The sequence below is a fragment of the Ptychodera flava genome, chromosome 20, assembly GCF_041260155.1.
Source record: "Ptychodera flava strain L36383 chromosome 20, AS_Pfla_20210202, whole genome shotgun sequence".
Taxonomy (NCBI): domain Eukaryota; kingdom Metazoa; phylum Hemichordata; class Enteropneusta; family Ptychoderidae; genus Ptychodera; species Ptychodera flava.
Genome location: NC_091947.1, coordinates 12899645 through 12918784, shown reverse-complemented (window position 1 = coordinate 12918784; position 19140 = coordinate 12899645). Strand labels below are relative to the sequence as shown.

General features: G+C 40.4%; 1 protein-coding gene and 1 long non-coding RNA gene across 7 annotated transcripts in view; both read left to right on the top strand.

Moving 5' to 3' along the window:
* The first annotated feature begins 231 nt into the window (after nt 1–231).
* On the top strand, nt 232–2805 carry LOC139120068 (uncharacterized). Its single transcript, XR_011549032.1, has 2 exons — nt 232–469; nt 2082–2805. It is a non-coding gene; the product is annotated as an uncharacterized lncRNA (long non-coding RNA).
* Nucleotides 2806–2937: 132 nt separating this feature from the next.
* The window catches only part of LOC139120066 (fibroblast growth factor receptor 4-like), a 45946-nt gene continuing 29743 nt past the window's right edge, over nt 2938–19140 (top strand). For 2 of the 6 annotated variants that reach the window (XM_070684140.1, XM_070684135.1), the window contains exon 1: nt 4123–4195. The gene's annotated coding sequence lies outside the window, so the exon portion shown is untranslated. Of the gene's footprint in view, nt 3091–4122; nt 4196–4355; nt 4499–14987; nt 15124–19140 lie in introns of those variants that run through there. The other 4 variants (XM_070684138.1, XM_070684131.1, XM_070684134.1 and 1 more) reach the window with 3 other exon arrangements.

Below are 19140 nucleotides of genomic sequence, written 5' to 3'. Positions count from 1 at the left end.
AGGTAAAGTAATTTTTTTTTTGGTTTGACTATGTATGTGCCTGTTTCAAGGTGGTCCGTGACGGGGAAGAAAAACAGTCGACCATGAAGAAAAACATTTTAGGCCTAACAGCCGATAAATATCTTCAGTTTCATCGTTTTGAAGGAAATATGTTTCTTATCGCGTGATCTTTTCAAGTGGACTGAGTGGGTGGGGAACCGTTTTATAGATCATCAAAAACTCAAATGTAGCAATTTTTTTCTGTGTGTTGATGATAAGCTAAGGGATTAAGGTGGTTTCCCCTATAGGTTGGGAATCCCCGATTTTTGAACCCATGAAGATTCAGTGTTCAGGTACCATGCGATCAGTTTTGCTCTGGCCAGCCGTGGTGTCTGTTTGAGGCAGGGAGAAGAATATCAGGACCTGAATTTTTTGAGTAACAGCGTTGTTTTGGTTTTGAAAATCGGGTGCTTCAGCGTGGCATCTGCAGGTAACCCCGGCTTTACCAGAAATCATTCTGTCGATACAGATCAACGTGTTTTTCAATTTCACTAATTTTGCTCCGTGATGATTTTCATTGTCCTTTTTGATCAATTTTTGTCAACCTTCTCAGGAATCCAGAGCTCCCAGTTAATTATATTGACTGCTTAAACACTTAATTCGAACATTAAGATCAATATCTCTATCAAATATGGCGAGTCTGTTGGTTACATGTTCATACATGCTATTCACCAAAGAAATTTTAATGCAAATAATCGATACTGTAAGCGGGCTCTCATCCAAGGGACAAGCTGTTTGTTTGTTCTGTATCATAGGGAGACTATATTGTTATGTGATTTTGTTGAACAGATTTCGACTGTATCTAAGAACAGAACAATTTAACTCATAAATGTATGAGATTCCTTCGTTTATCTTCCAATAACACTCCTCGTGGTAACTTTAATCGTTTATTCATTACGGAGTTATATTTTCAGCTGTATGATATCGTCAACTTTATTGCAATCAGATTTTTTCGAGAAAATATTCGAGGCACATCAGTCTGAAGAGGTTGCTGGGCATAGCAAAGTTAATTGGGAACTTGAATTCTTTCCAAAGATTCGGTTGCGTCTGACTGTCTGTCGGCTGTCGGTTAGATTTATAGATTTGCGCATCAGTGCCTGAATATTTTAATTCCTGGCCCAGCTATGATCGGGGGCTTCTTTACCTCGGGCTAATTATCAATCAGACAGAACATGGCCTTCTGGTTTTGTGTTGCCTACCTACAGCGTAGCAGAGTTCAGTTCTGGCCATGTAATTTTAACATTGTCATCCGGTAGGCATAATATGATACGCGGCGTATGTTTTCAGATATATCTAACTTTAACCTTCAAAATATTTTCATGTATGTTGCACTCTCAGTGTTACTACAGTTTTCTTACTCTTTATCAAAATAATCCCAGAATCATTACATTCCCATTACAGTGGGAAAGTTATCCATTTCAAATTAACTTTTAATACTTCAGTTTCAGTTTGCCACTGTATCTGGAGGGCACATCTTGTCAGTTCCTAAGTGAATTTTCCAGAAAGAAACTGGCGCTAGCGATTGTGCTTTGTGTGTTCCTATCCAAACTGGCAGCCCTACTTGCATACTTGATCTCTGCTGGTGTGAATTCAAGTAGCTATAATAACCATCAAACAACTCCTAAGCAATTCTGAAATTCCTGGCTTATTGTTTCGTAGTTATCACCTTTTCTGCTTCATCCAGTTCATCTGTCCCATGTTTTGATGAGTGTTCCTGGTCAAAACTTGCAAAGAATGCCTGAGTTGACCAAAGCAATGTAGGCCATAACATGTCATAGGAAGTTCCAACTGTTTTTTTTCCATTTTCTGCGTGAGTTGAATACATAATAAGATATGTTTGTTCGGCAGAATTTCAAATAGGAACCGCCTATGTTGTGCTAGGTACCTTATACATTATCAAGTCACTTGTGAAAACGTCTCAAATTTATGAAAAAACAGTGCTTGCGATTTTATTTACATGTTGAAGGTAATACTGGTGAAAAGATATCCTCATATCTTAGTTGCATTATTGTTTTTACTTTCTTTTTGTTTCAATCGTACAGGTGGGTTTCTGGTCACGGACCGGATGGCAAACTGAAACACTATCTGCTGAAAATTGGCGATGGAACCACAGTGTAAATGGTCAGACAGCGGCCGATCTGGACAAACAAGTGGCCACTCTTGAAGCAGTGAAAGAAACCCAAAGCGTGGCCAGAGACATAAGGAATGTGCCTGACAACAAGGGTTCACTCGGGGAGAGCACGGCTAGAGCGTGTACTGGTTTTTAAATAAGCCCACTGGCCAGTGATTTCGTGTGTGCGAACTTTACCCCTGTGAAAAGAGTCGCAGGATATAGCCGAACAAAAGGGAAGGTAGTTAAGTATTGTAGTCCCACTTCCTGTCCGCCATTCAAGGGCTGTTTACTCTTTTCATTGGAAACCATGGTGAAAGTTGATAGTATGCCAATACATTGGCCCTGCTTGACTAATAACACTTTTGTTGGACCTCAACAAGGCATTCAGTGCACGGAGACACCACACAATGCTCACCCCTTGAATTTACATATTTATGAGTCGGAAGACTGTGCCGTGATTATGGGTGGACTGTGCCCGGATTACCCCATGAATGAGTCCGAAAAAAAGAGAAAAAGCGAAGGCATGAAGTATACCAGTGTGAAGTGAGAGAGTTAATTAGCAATCAGAAAATACCATGACATAACTACCATGGAGCAATAATGACAAGGTTCATTGTTTAATAAATGGTCTGAAGAGGGCGCTTCATACTGAGCGTAGTGTGTATCTTGTATCAGTTTTAAAAGCTGTTCATTTTTTTCCCCTTCCATTTCGTAAAAAAAAAAGATATCTCACACCAAGAAATACATGTTAGCTTTCATCATGTGAAGATGGCTGTGTCATCTAATGCTTGTCCAATTTTATAGAGAAGAGAAATGCGTTCAGCGAATGAAAAAATTAATGTATATGAACGAAGAAACTATAAACCACGCCATCATGGTTGTTGATGCCGATGATAAGCAATGTATTGGACGCTTCAAGCAAAGTTGTCAAAAACAAGGTGAGGTAAAATGGAGTATATACACATCTCTGTAAAGCAATTCTATAATCTCTCATTTTTTTCTGTCTTTTCTTTTTTTTTGTTAACAAGATAAAAGATAAGTGTCTTCCTGAGTCTTTATAATAAACCCGATAAAATCACCAGCTGTCCTTGGTTATTGTTAATAGTCTTCCGAACTGACCATCCCACAATCTTCAAAAATCCTGTGCACCACTGACAGTGAAAAGCCATCCCATCGATTAACTAGCACCAGCATTTGACGTCCATCTCTGGGAGTTTCATTGTGTTTACAGAGCGGTGACAGTAAAACAATTTCTGAAAGCAACTCTGGGCACACATGCGTCTGGGACAAGGAATGGGCTGTAATGCCAGGTTTTCAAGCTCATAAATCAAATGTGTTAACTGTTGGGCAGTGTGCCCTCCAGAGCAGGCAGCATGTTGATCCTGTAACTCATGACTTCAATACAGATGAAAGGTCACATGGAAAAACAGAAATCTTTGGGGGGGGGGGGGGGGGGGAGTCTGTCAACAGAAAACAGAAGCAGAGATTTTTGAAGAATCATTCAGAAAAACAAAATCTTATCATTTTGACGGTTGCGTTTGAGATAGGAGAGGAATCGTTTGAGATAGGAGAGGAATCTGGTGGCTTGTGTTTGTTAAAACTGCTATGGTGATTGGGTAGCAGCTAATCTTACTGATCATAGTATGTACACAAATACTGAAGTCAACTGTTCCCTTCATCTGCATACTACATCACAGAACGTCCTTCAAGTGCAGCCCATTCCATTCTGTGTTTGGGGTTGGTAAGCCCTCTACAGACGTGTGCTGAACGAGACGAAAAGCCCGGAGCTGTCATTCATTTCGCTATTGCAGCTGTTTTGAGTCAATTGTCAACACTTTTACTATGTGATTCAAATCTGTCAGTCCTAGGACAGTGAAGCGAATCCGACGACTGGCATCTGCCCCGTCAGGACAAGATAACTGCTTCCCCCCCCCTCCTCTTGTAAGTAATCCTCTGCGTCTAAGTTACAGAACTTTGAAACTGCGTGGACTCGGCCAACTTTACCAATCTTTCCAGGTCCTTGATCATATCCTGCAAGGAGAGGTGAGTCCATGGCAGTCATATTCCTTTATGCATCATGACATCTCTAGATGGTATTGCCCCGAGGGGAATCATAAACTTCCCCTGATGCATAAGCCCTCTTGCAACAGTTTATTTCTTCCCACACTGGTGTTTATTTATCCAGTTGCATATTGGGAGTCACAGTTGTCAGTTCATTTAAAGCTCAGAAGCTCAAGTTTGCCGCAGTAGTGTTTTGTCTCTCCAAAGAGTTCATGCTCCATTACTAATCAGATCTGCTAATTACCTAAGACCAGTACCCGAGCATTAATTCCTTCAAGTACAGAAGTAAGTGGAAATGTGACCTTTTTTTCTCTTCTCTCCAGCATTGGGTGTACACGGCTCTTCACAAGTGAAGTATATGTGCATGGCAAACTTCATGTTGATTTGGCTGTGCTAGTTCTGAATACATGTATGAGGTACTGGTGTAGTGTAACAGCAGGGTCTTTTTTTTTGCCAGTGACAGTTGAAATATTTGCAGTATTTTTGAAATTTAAGAGATGTGTTTCACTGTAGTATGTAGAAAAGGCTTGGTTGCTGGTCTCTGTGGATGTTAACATGTAGCTCAAGATGTGAAGGATTACTGCCAAAGATGAGTGGCTGACGTGGCTTGTGTAAGAAAAATCGCTCTGACTGGGATGAAGAGAGTGTTGTACTGTGAAAAATATGTTTCTATACACTCAGGTATATGAAAAAAAAATGTATTGGAGTGTTTACTGTAGGTTATGGTTTCACAAAACTTGTGCAAGATGCACTGTACCAATGAAGGGTCATAATATTTCTTGGGAAAATGTGATACTCTGAAAAAAGTATAGGTTTTAATGTACAGCAATAGCTGAACATTAAAACAGCAAAATGTTTCAATATCAGATACAGGGGAGAAATACTGTACCTCCCCCACCAAAATAAATTGTCGATTCACAAATATTTTTGCTGCTTTTCAGTGAAAGGAAAGTTTTGAAGGGCTTTTCAGTGTTATAGAAAGTGCAAAACAGTTTTATGGCTGAAATCAATTGAAAAATTATAATTACAAAAATTCTAAGAAGAGACACATGACCTGCTTTTATTGAAAACAAGAAATCGGCCAGGATTAAATTGTATGAAACAACTTGAGTTATATACGTGAAAAAAGTTGTGCGTTTGTTAAACAGGAAACAAGGAGGTATTTCTTTAAGAAACACACGGATGTGTTAATTAGGCAAAGGGACATTTTTTTACAATATATTCAAAGAAATTGGATGATTGGCATGCCAATGTAATTTCACTCAACAGATCAAATAAACAACACCCAGCAAAGTATTGTAAATAATTTACATTAGTGCTTCTCTTTCAAAGTTGTTGGGGATAACAAAGTTACGCAAGCGGTGACAAATGATGGATTTAGCGCTGATTGTGACCATTTCAGCAGCAACTGTGATAATTACCCGCCGTGGCAAGGACTGTTGTCAGTGATGCATGAAATACTGCTCTAGTCACTCTAGCTTTTTTTTACCAAGATATTGCAGATTTCTCCTCAAAAAAATTTGCTAAAAAATGACAAAAGTGATCAAGTCTGTAACTTAAAGTCACACAAGCAGTCTTTGTGAGGAAATATCATTATCACATCTTCTGCATAGGTGGGTGGGAAATGCAAAAAACTTACATATAAAGAATATAAAAAACCCCTCATGTTGGAATGTCACTGTAGCAATACAATTTCAAAGATGACTGACTAGCCAGGCGAGAAATTCATTCTTCTCCTTGGCATTTTTTGCCCCTTTCAAGTCCACATATGTTTTGTGAAGTTCTGGGCTAATGCTTTATTTTGCGGTTTTTCCGATTTCCTTCTTTTAATCGATGATAAATAGTCCGGGTAAATGAAGCGAAGGTACTCTTTTGTCCCAGACTACTCTGTATTCCATTCACGTATCTTCCTTTCATCTTCTGAGCATCTAAGTTAATCTCAGTGTTGTTAAAGCTCCTGTGTATGTGGAAAACCAACCTGCCGATAATATTTACTGTTTTTCTTCATCTTTTTGCCTCCCCTCCATCATTTCCTTTCAAGGTATCTGCGCGCGCAAGTTTTTCATGAAGTCATAGCTTTGTGGGTAATTTCTCAGTCTAGATTCTGATATGTAATATGCATTGTTTGTGCGATAGAAATTTCCAGAATTTCCAGAGATTCTTAGAATTGTGAATGCCACTTCCTCCCTGCGTGTGCATTTTGTCATGTCTCTCTGCACCCAAGCCACTGCAAGTACCCTAAAGCTACCAACAAGTTAAGTTACTAGGGTCCGTCATTGTATATTTCCCCCCCCCCCCCCCCAGTTGATATCTTGGTAATCATTGTTTTATGAGGTGGGAATTTCGATTCAGTTACTCCAGTAGTTATGTTTGTGTCCATCCATCATCCAAATATACCTCACTATAAAGGAATGGGACTGAAAATAACTTTACAAGGAAACTCTGCACAGAAGTGTTTGTGGACTTCATATCAAAATTCCACCTTTCAACAACTGCTACTGTACACTATTCATTGAGACGCACACAGTAGAGTTTGGATTTTTTATGAGGAATGGCATTCTTCTGGGGCTCAGAAAACATCCAGGAGATTTGCCCTGTCACCATTAATTGGTAATAAACAAACGATACATGGTTCGGTAATAGTGGCTAACTAATTCCTGTAGGGGTGTGCCAACACGGGATGATGGTTACCCAAGTATTCAAAGTCTTTGATAGCCACCGTGCCCGAAAAAATTCTTGTGTGGGACAGGTACCCACACCCCCAGATACACTGATCTGTCAGGTACGCCATAGGAGTGACATTCATTCAGATGTGTGCAGTATAATAGAGCGATTGTCTGAGATCGAAATTTTGGAGATAAAACTTGTTTGTGTGCTTGGAGTACGCCCTGGAAACTAAAGTCATTCAGAGAGTCGAGTGCTCTCAAGAAGATGATAAAGATCATCTAGGCTTGCATCCTTCAATTCAGAGAGAAAATATGATCTCTTGTATTGCTGGTTGTCACAGTGGGAAATTTTATTTCACTGGCCTTGCCTGCGTGGTAATTTTCCAGTTCACTTTGTTCTCGGACTGTCAATGACGTAGTTGTGTGAAGGTCCCTCTACAGACTCTGTAAGTCGAGTTTCAGTGATGGTCTGGGCATCGGACGTAATGAATACTGCAGATACGTGCAATCAGTCTCCAGGGATCGCCACCGGGGTATAATCTGACCAATCTGTGTGTGCCATTTATTTGCAAGTACTGTTCAGGTAAAACAAGGGTATGAAGTGAAGACAAGTATGTGTCAAAAAGGGACTTTTTAGTGTTTTCTTGAACAAATAGATTCCACTTTGCATAGGCGGCCGACTCAAATCTGTTGTACCCTTTTGAGTCTTGAACATCACCGACAGAATGTGAACATGCAAAGAAATACTTTTGCTAAGAATTTAAATTCAGATGCTTATGTCACTGATACTGGGATAGGCTTTTGTATTCATTATTGCATGGAATGCAAGTGTTAAGACGTTTTGGACATTGAGAATAGCCTGTGGTATGTTTAGAAGATAAAAAAGAGGGGGAAGTTAGACTGTAGTAGCTGGCGTAGGTGGATGATGAGGTGTGGTTAACCACGTTTACTCTTTCCACCGAAAGTGTAGATGCCACTGTGTATTGTTCAAAGTGAAAGATTGCTTGTTGGAAAGTTCTACGGAAATTTTTATAAAGACCTTTTTAGATCTTAGGAACATGTAAGTGTTTAGATTTTATTTGGCGGCAAATGTGCATCTACAAAAGTGGTTTGTTGACTTGTGTCATGCACAAATTGCATTCATTGGTTTAGTTCGCCAATAGAGATGACAGAGCTCTGATTGGCTAAGAGTTGAATCGACATGGAACTAATTTTCATAATTGGCCCACGGGCCAGGCCTGCCCACAGGTCACCTTATAGTTTAGGAGGAGGCGGGGAGGTCGACATCTCCCTCCCCCATTGATAAAAAAAGCATACAGCAATTATGATAAATTGGCTGAACTTGACTGTGAGTGTTAAAATCAGAGACGTACTTGAACGGTAGCTGGTTCTTTCAACCTTGGAGAAGGAACTTGGGACGGATGTGGATGTTTTGCTACCTGTAATCATACACTGATGCTAGCTAGACTGAAGGAAATTGTAGATTGTTTTATTTTCCATCTTCCTGCTGGGGAATTATATTTAGCGGTTATCATAACATGAGACTGAAAGACAATTTTAGCCGTAGGTATTTAACCCAAATAGTAACACTAACATACTGCAAGTGTCATTGACGGTCTCATAAAGACAGAATAGCTGTCTTTTCGGTCCGCTCAGAAGCAGTTTTCATCAGGCTGTTCTGTTCTGGTGCTGCGTGATTGATTAACCAAGGGACGTTTTCCACGAACGCTGCTTTTGAGTGACAGTGTTGATGTCATCGACTCATGCTCTGAACGTATACAGCATTTTTGGAGGGAAAATTTTTTTCCAAAGTGTGTCATTGACTTTAATATGCAAGGAGGTGGATGGTACACTGAAGTTGGCGCCACAAATTGGCGCTAATTTTCCATGAAACGGTTACCATTGCTCATAGTTCATAGCTTTAGAAGTTCTGCAAAGTCATTTTTGCACGTGAAAAACACTTTCAATTTATTCAAGAGAGAAGACACCAAATAAGATTTCTTCCAGAATTCATTTTGCCATTTCACATAGTGGGTATTTGAAATGAATACCCCTTGTAATCTCTGTGAAATGTGAACATCATTTGAGTGCTCTGAAATCAGTTTGCAATGGCTAAATTAAGATGTCACGGAAATTTACTGTAACTAATTTGATTTAAAAAAACTGTAAATCATTCCAAATGTGTGATAAGCTACCCCCATGCTCCAAAGCAGAGCTGACCATCCAGTTGCCTGCTGCGCCATAATTCAAAAGTTAAAATGCTAGGTTTCACTGAAGAAAGACATGGATGTGAAACTGTGACAATTATCATGATGCTATTATACATGTGTATTGAAGCATATTTTTTTACAACTTTGGCATTTAAACCAACAGCTTGGCATACAGCGTGCGGAGTCATGGAATTCAAGGATGAGAAAACCCTTCTTAACCGCAAAACGAAGGGAATTCTCTGCTCTCCGACTTTCCAGGAATCTTATCAGTGTTTTATTGAACCCTTGGTGGAGTTACTTATTAGCCTTCATTATCTACTTGTCCCTGTTTTTTCAGAACCCTAGATTCCATTACACAATAGCGTACCCTGAGTGCCTTTTTTTTCTGAATCCCCGATGTCGTTCACTTGTTAAAATCACACTGCCACTGTTTTTCTGGAGTTTTCTCTTGCATTACAAAATGTACTTGTTGTAGTTCATAGTTTGCAGACAGACATCATACCAAAGTGTCAGTTTTACAATCTGACAAGCATATATGCCTCTCATTTGAAATAATTTTGAAATTTTTAAGCACTGACATTTCCTCATGAAAGAGATGTCTCTGTTGATGAGCAAACAGTTTGTCATGCTACTGTCTGTAGTATTTGTCAAATTTCCAATGTAGATCTTCTCTCAATGGGATTTTTTTTTTGTAGTTCCACCCTGCAAGACAACTTGTAGTTTGCTTGTGTACATCATCTCCAGGGGAGCTGGAGAATGCTTTATTGAGTCTGAGATTTTCACCAGTGGACGTTTTATGTTACCTTAATTAGTGGCTCTGTTTTTCTAGTATAAACTCTGACTCTGACAGAACGTTAAAATACTAGTATCCTAGCGCCCAGACTACGTACAATGTGACCCTTGAAACATCGCCATCATTGGTCGTCTATTTCCAGGCATATTATGAGAAGCGGGCAGTGTAATAATAGACGTATTATATTTATTTTGAACTCAAAATACAAAGTACCAGCAGAGATCAGTCACTGAGTTTTCACAAGACAGGGTAATTGATGACTTGTTGAACCAGTAAAAAATTATTACTGTACATACAAACTTATATCAATCATTTTGAGTGAAAACATTTGCAGTCAGAGTAATTCTGCAATCTGTCCATGCAAGGAGCAGTCACAGGTTTTTTTTTTTGCTCGCACAGAGTTAAGAATAATAGAAAAGTGACGGCATTTGCCACAATGCTGTAAAATCCCATGTTTATCACCATTGTTGAGGTAAGCTGGCGTAAAATTAGAAGACTCAGAAGGTACATTGACACGAGATAAGCTGCAAAGCTTTTAAATCAGTTACCACTGACTAATACAGAAAACAGTAGCATTTCTCAAAGCTCCTCAGCCATTGTTTTAAAAGGGTGGCCTGTGATTGGCTGAAATCACAGCGTGTTTTGTTGCCCACAATGTGATTGGACAATCAGAGATTTGGCAACATGAGAAGCTTGTATCAACAGAACATGCCGTAATCCCGCCAAAGTTTCAGGGGATTACTTTCTTTTTTTCCCAAAAAACTCTAAATGCCAGACTTCCACTAATCATGGGAATGATCCACTTGATATTTTCATGACGCGAACCATGACCTGCCTTGTATTATCTGCCAAGACAAAATGGAATTACGGACAAACACTGGATGTTTACCCACTTCCATAGGTGTCCCATCCACTCAGGCTTGGGCCTGGCAAGTTTCACAAATTTTGACGTTGCTATGTGCTCAGGGATGTAAATTTGGTTTGATTACCTCGTTTCCTTTTCTGTTCAATTATTTGCTTACAGTTCTCCTGCTGGGTCTGTCCCATTCAAGGCTTTCTGGCCATTCAATCTCAAGGGCAGGCCGGGCCAACCAGTAAGGACAACCTAGTTGTCATACAAAGCCCACCAGTTCCAAGTCAGTCTGTTTACTGTCTTTTCCTTCAGACCTCCCCCTGTTAAGGTTTTTGTAAGCAAGTTGTACTGTTCTAGTGGTAAATTTGATGAGTGCCTTCTTAACATATTTAAAAGCTTGCGGAGAATTTACAAATGAGGAAATTATGCAAATCAGTGCGTAGCAGGATCATGACCATTAGACAGAAACCACAACAAAACTGACAACTGCAAGGTTTATAGTCAGAAATTTGTTTGCTAATAATATACCAAAAATAGAAGGAAGTTGAGGGGAAAAAAATTGTGAGTTGTTTTGACAGCAGTACAGGTGCTTGGTTACACGCTGTGTGACAAGTGAAGGATGCGGTGTGGTGTCTTATCTTATCCATAAAATTTACAGACTGTGTTTGTGGAGGGACCGTGGTTCGAAACTGGAGCAAAATTAAATATCCAAAGCAAACGTACTCAGCCCAACATACTGGGTTTGGAGTTACTCTGGTTCAGTGTATTGATAATGAGTGTAAATTGGGTGTTGATGACGATGCTTGCCTGCACCAGATCAGATCCGGTTCAACAATGTTTGCTAAGTACTTCCCAACACTATCCTCAAAAATCAAAAGATACTGATTAACACATCCTGACGAGGCTGATAAACGTTCAAAGGTGACTTTTAACGGTTTATATGTAGGTGTTACTTAAACTGACATAGCAAACCTTGGCAACCTTTTTCGTTTGTTTTATGTGAGAATTTTGATAAATCTCAAAAGAAGGATGGGGTAGGACTCCAGTCAATTACTGAGTACTGGCACCCAATTGCTTTCATTTGCTAAGAACTTTTTGGTCGCCTTTCATGCAGTGCAAGAATGTCCTTTTGGGTTATTGTTGGACTATTCTGTGAATGGGAAGTCTGAAGGTGTTTTGAATTTGGTACCGTCTTTCTTCAAGATGATTACCGGCTTCTCAAAAAAAAGTTGTGGTGCCATTGACATGCAAATGCTGGGAGTGCATGAGAATTTTTTTGTCCCATGGATTGTGTGGCACAGCACCCCTTTCTGCATTGTGGCTCTGCCCAACGGTCAAACACCGTGAACACAAGAGCAGAGTTTGCTCAGAGCCACGAAGCGGAAGTTTTCCTGTGGGTTGCCATGATGATAATTCACACTCAGAATTGCTGTGGGGATCCGTCATGAATGACTCAGCTTCATTGTGCAAAGAAGGGGGGTACTCAAAGTATACAAGCATGGCCAGAAATTCCTCGGTCTGATTCTTTACATTTGCATATAAGTGGACAAATTTCAAAGCTGGAAATGGCCAGCCAGTGTTTTATTTACACAGTCAGACCTGCGTGTCACACAGACCATCATTTACCGATGGTTGACAGAACATCCGGTTCAAGTTCAAGTTTGTGTTCCAAGAGAGCAATTTTGAAGTGTTTTGACAGTAATTTTATGCGGCCTGGTGATTTCACTGGCAACGTTATCAGTTCTTGATTTGGCTTCACTGAGAGAGAGAGACAAGGGTTTTCACCTTGGTATCTCATCATTTACCTGTTGCCAAGCTTTTAAAACGGTACGACCGGCAGGGTGCCGGCCATGGGTCTTTTGAGAAATTTCTAATCTCCCTTGAGTGGTGCCCACTCCTGGAATGTTTCATTCGAGAGCTTCACTTCCGATGCAGGTTAATATTCCACAAAGGTGAGGTGCAAAGGGCACGGAGTACACATTGTGGACACAACTGTACGGGGGCTTCTCTGCCCTACTAGGCAAGATAAGTGCCTGGCTGCATAAATCAGTGTTCCCGCTATCGGTGTATTTATCATGTATTCAGAGCCGTACTCCCATTCATTCATTGCTGTGACCGTTCATTGATTGAGGAGCAGGGGGGAAGGTTTACCTTTTATTGATCAGTTCATTCATAACGTGGAACTGTGTCGTCTATTGATCAGGTACCGAGTCAGGTACCCCACTCTGTCTGACATGACTGGCCTTTCACTCCTTTCTCTGTCAATTGCCGGGCTTTCACTGCTGTTTTGTCTCCCGCTCTTTTCAGACTTGTTTTTCTCCTCTAAATGGCCATCGAGTCCTCCCAGAGAGATGTTGTTGCCTAGACTGTACAGGTGTGACTGCAGTCTTGTCAACAGATATTCCCTGATCACCATCATCCCGCCGCCCTTTCAAATTAAACATCCCGCCGAAGTGTGCCCCTTATGCCGGGTAATTTTTTTCTGTCTGAGACAAGCGGTTCATCAACAAGAGTTTTGAAAAATTACCTGCCAGACCTTTAAGATGGCTGTTTTCTGTAACTGACAGCACCCACCTTTGATGCAGTGTTTCTTCCTCATCAGATAAAGCACATGGTGTAAAATAATCCTTTTCCTGTGGGAGTTCATTCAACTTTCAAGTTGGACTGTTAACTTTCTGCTCCTGCTGTCATACTGTTACCTACATGGATGGTAGGAAGCTGTGTGTAAACCGCATTCAAAACACCATTTCATTAATCACGGCCACCACCAGCACAAGTCATGCAAGTGGGATGACTGTGCATTTTAATTATTCAGCCGGGACTGCAAGGTCCATTGAATCTTGACTCAAAAACAACAACACAAGGAGTGACTTCTTTACAAATTTCTGTCAAAAGTCAACTTCCAACAGTGCAGATTTTACCATAGACAGTCTGCCCCCAACTAATGTCTGTGATTTTACTGTCTTTTCCATATCATCCCTAATTTCTTAGAAATTGGCTAAGGTGGGAATTAAGAGAAATATGTGTGTACGTATGAAGTGTGCAGGCTGATCCCCATCTGCAAACCATTAAAAAAATCCTCATATTTTCCAGGAAAAGACACATATGGAATCACAGTCAATTCGTCAGTCTGCACCTGACACAGTCCATGGTTTTACAGGCTTGTACAGCTGTTGCACCGGTATCCATTTTCATTTGGGGTGTGATAGCATGGGGCTGCAAAATCACAATCACAAACACAAACACAAAGGTCAAAAGATTGCTGAAGACAATTTTAGGAAATGAATTAAACTGTACAAACAATGCAGTGTTCACAGTTTACATAACAGGGGGGTCATATGAAAGAGCTGTACCACATAGCTTATGTTAATTAGGGGATTTGGTCCCTAGTTTCAATTAAAAATGCTAATTTGCCCATGACATATAAACTAACAGCAAATGATAGCGGCTAATCACTGTGTACATCTGACACCCCCTTAGACAACAGGATGTAACCCAGTAGCCACATCAACAAATTGTTAGATTAATTACCATGTAAATACTGGGCATGGTTAATAAACTTTTGACATTACCCATCATGCACTGTGCAAATATTCTCTGATACACTGGATAATATTAGCTTTCTGATTGTATTGCACCTGGTACTATTGTTAGTGTATATGTGTTTACCAGTGATATTCTGCGACTCTGAAAAATAAGCTTTTCTGATCTCACAGTAAAATCACAAGGTGATGCTACAGTTTTCCTGTTGTCTCTGTGCATATAGCTTTCATAGAAAGAATCCTTCCAAAATGTTTCTTGCAAATCAACTCTTTTCAGCTGGCAAGTATCAACATTTTGAAGAAGGCTGTGTTTCAGGGAAAGGGGGGTTTTGGCCGTGCGATTCAAGAGGGGAAATGAGAGATAACATTGTCAAATTTGTTTTGCAGCAGTTTTTTGTTTATGTCTCGTGTTTCCTGAGTACTATTTTATGTACGTGAGAATCTTGGTGTTTTGAAGAAAGAACACTACATCTTGAAGAGAGCAGGTGATGGGTCCCATCTGTCGGGAGAAGGGTGCCAGCAAGTAAACCAGGGTTCAAGACATTGAAACAGACTAAATAGAAGGTCGTTTTTTTCCCACCCAACCATTAGCAGGCTAATCTGTTGAAGGGTAGGCAAGTATAAACAATTTTTAGTGTAGTTACCAGCGCTGGGGATTAGAGATAGGCTCATTACACAAACCAACAGTCCTGCTTGGCAGCTTGGCAGCTAGCTCACACATTGGGTATGCAAACTAGTCCAGAGTCAGATCTGTCATTCGTCCGAGCAAACAAGCAGACCTTTTGCTGCTATCAGAAAGAGAGCATGGACTATGCATGCAGTGACATCTAACAGATCTTGAAAACTGTAAGTGGACTAATTTGTGTTTATAGCAAACTTGAATTTTACCAGGGACACAAATGGCATTACATGTATTGCATTATAATGGGATATGTAGTGTTTGTAAGATAATGACGGTCGTGTGGGGCAAAGACGATATGATGTATCACGGTTTAAATGATAGATGCATTTGCAATATAGATATCTAGCATTTGCATGCATCTGCAGAAAGCAGTCTCGATGTCTGTCATTCTAGACTAGCTGATTAGATAGGGCCCCGGGCGTAAGAATACTATTCAAAAGACAGATAGGAGGAATACGAATCACTGGACCCTCCTGTGTGGTGAATGAACCATACACCCCCAGAGAAGTCTCAAGGGTCTGTGTGTGTGGATGAACCTTTCTGCCCCTCCAGGAAGCATTCATGTGAAAAAAGAATGGATGACTTACAAATTAGTCACAAAACTTCTGTTGGAGCTGGTGGGCACTGCTAATTGGCCAGGCCGATCAGAGTAGAAAGAATAGTTGTCATTTAAAATGCAGTGGGCCCTTGCTAAACTGGTGTTGTCCAAAGCACCTTGGGAGGTAGATGGTGTAAACAACGATGATCTAATCAGTAACAGGGCAGTTTTGCCCCCACGGTCGCTTTGACTCCTTTGTTTTGTGTCTGGCAAAACTCTCCTCCCTGTTCCAATGAGTAAATTGGCAGTAATTGTGTTTTCAAGGAGATGGTGTTTTCCAGCCAAGGCTCGGGACATAATGGCAGAAGTTAAAAAAAACTGTCACGGGGAATTTGGCAATCATCTTGTAGTTGAATGCAAGTGATAAAAAAAGGCAATTTGACTCAATGGAGGCAGGCTCCCACCGCCATGTTTGTTCAGAAGGAAAGCCAAAGCCTGTGAAAGAGGTGCGTGTGTGTGGGGAACCTGGAATGTTGCATTGTGGGATACATACATACATGTGTGCCACTCTCCATCAAAGTACAAACATATTGCAAGGAAATTTCAACTTGGTCGTATCCTACACCAAACATGAGTTTAGGTGTCAATTAATATCGGCAGATAGATTTCACATCGCCACCAAAAAACGTGTTTTCTGTCACAGTTTGATTGATTATGTTTGCGTCTCGGGATGAAATGAATCTGGTAAATTGAAGAGAGTTTTACGTATCGACTGGTATTTGTGTTGTTGCTAGGGGTCAGGTGGTACATCCCGATAAAATACCATTACAAGATTGATACAAAACACTGGAAATGCAGATATCATTTGTCATGGGATAAAATGTCTGGTGAGTAGCCAGAAGGATATATATGTACACAAACAGAAATTCCGCACACTCCAGAAAAACGCCGAGATTCATTATACAAGATATTTCATGTCAGGAGCCTTGATGGGGATGTTTTGAACACGGCTCAGACAGAAGCAGAGGAGGAGGAGAGAGGAATCTGGTGTCTGCCATCAGAGGTTTGAAATTTCACCTTTTAAGAGTCTTGGCCGCATCTGACGGGCTCCACAACGTCTCAAAGTGCCTTTTTTTTCCCTGCAGAAGGCTCATCCCAGTAAGAGCAACAGCTGCAAACCAGTGAGGGATCAAATGCCATGCTTGAGCACCCCTCACCTCAAATCCCTCGTGTACCGGTAAAAGCATCCATGGTTCAACGGTTTGATGAAAATGCCAGGTCACGCGCTAAAACGACAAAAATACTGAGATGAGATGCCATCGGGGATAACTTACTTGTGCTTGTAAATCAAAACAAGTCTGTTTGAACCTCTTATCTTCTTGGGCTACTACTCATACAGAAGAATTTCACAGATATACCTTTGTTTCGATTCTACCAGTAAGCATACTGACAAAGAAACGTTTAATTTTGGCTGTCAACTGTCATACATCTCCAAAAGATGATGTCACAGGAACTTAGATGGTATTCAGGCCTCGTTTTACAGCACACAGCCATATTTCCCATGATGCAATGTTCACAGCCACTTGGCGTACAGATGTCAGCTGGTGCGAAAAAATAAATTATGATGCTACAAAGCTAAACAGTACAGAAAACTTATGTTGTTGTCTGCTTCAGCTCGTGTCAAGTACATCAGTGGGTTGCACCACTCCTACCAAAGGTATTCGTAGATCAGACATGAGAATGTGACCCTTTCCAGTAATTCATAGATCCCGCGTTATGCCAACTACCATCTTGCCATTCATGATGCAGTCAATGTGTTTATGTAAAATGTCCATCGAAAACACAGCCGTAATGGTGGATCTGCCACGAGGTTGCGACCCACAGCTAATATTTTATGGCCCGCGACTTTCGCCAGCAGTCAATTGTGATCTGGAAAGCCATGTGTTTATGCAAAGTAATTCAACTTGTCTTCATTTATCATTACTTTGCAATCATCTCAAATTATATTGCATCATTAATCAAGCCCCTGACATCATATTTTGTTTGAAATCACTTCTCAATTGGGTAATAAGATATTACACATCACATGTTAAAAGCCTGACATTTTGATTTCCACTGGTTTGGAAAAATAGCCAGACTTATTTATCTGTCTCAAAATGCCCTTTAGAAATTTCGCCTCATAAAATATTCCCAGATCTTTTGAATGTTAATTTGATAAACAGTTCACAACATCTATTGCACAATCACCGTAAATGTTTTTGGTTTGATTTAGTTTCCCTTTAATTTGACTGGTCAGGAGTTAAAACCAAGTTGACAGCGACATCCAATAACAATATGTTAATTAATGACCGTGGTGTCCATTCATTGCGTGACAATGTATTTGACAGTTTGAGTTACGCCTAATGGATTTCAGAACTGTTTGCCAGTGAATGCAGACAGATGCTGTCTTCTAAGACTGGCCTGCTTTTTTGATGTCTGTTTACGCTAGGTCCCTCCACTTGGTGGGAGGACCCTGGTTCACTGAACAAACTGGAACGCTGCCTGCAGCAGAGATTTTGCTGGGAGAGTTACTCCTTAGTGCCCGCCAGTTTCTGCAATCTCTGTACAGTTTGTAAGCTGTTTGATTAGGACAGATTTTGGAATTTCTAAATTTTGACAAAGACTAATATGTTTGAAAACCATAGATTTACGTAAACATTTTTGTGCACCAATTTGTTCTTTGAAATTGTGTAAATCGTCCTTTTAAATCAATGATTTTCATAATTGTGAAAATGAGCACTCCTGACAAAAAAATCCCATTTTATAGACAATATTGTCTCTAGCTTTTTTGGAACTCATATTGCACAGGTGAAAAAAACCAGCCGTGCACAAAAAAGCTGTTTTATGTCGGAAGTATCGATGCGGTCTTTTACAGCTTTGAGAAATAGAGCAGATCCCAAAGATCACCGTTGTCAGCCTTATCGTAATGGTAAACCTTTTCATTTATCAGAAGCTGTGCATGATGGTCGGAAATGCATGATGTGACCCGTTTTTGGTGCTCTTACCTTGGCAATGACATGTAGTCTCCTGGTAGCAATGACACTTGCCTCTTCATCAGGACAAGGTCAATTTTATGGACAGGAAACGCAAACAAACAAAATATCACCACTGCCCCATCAAAGTCAGTTTATGAATGATGTGTATATGTAAATATATATGGCTTCCCACTTCTGACAGGGCCCCCACCGGTGTCAATCTGGAGTGGTGTTGCCCTGTTATGAGAGAGGCATACTCCTTCAAGGATTAATTTTATTAAGATTGGTCAGATCGCTATCTGAGATTGCTATCAAATCCAGACTGCAAGTTTTAGACTTGTTGACTCTGGTTGGTTACATAACCTAGCTGCAGAAATTCTTCCCTAAACAGTCAGTATCTGTTGTGAAGTTTCACAGTGTTCACTGGAACCGCCCACAATTTAGTGCCCTAGCTAACCAAAAGTTGTGTCCAAAAAACCTATGGTTTTGTTGTCTCAGTCGTTGTGTTGTTCGAAGGGGACAAGTGTGGTTGATATCATGAGCAATTACATGTAAGTATCATCAGTCATGCCTATTAAATTTTTATTCCTTTTTTAACATCCATGGTATAATTAATTAGTCATGGGCCC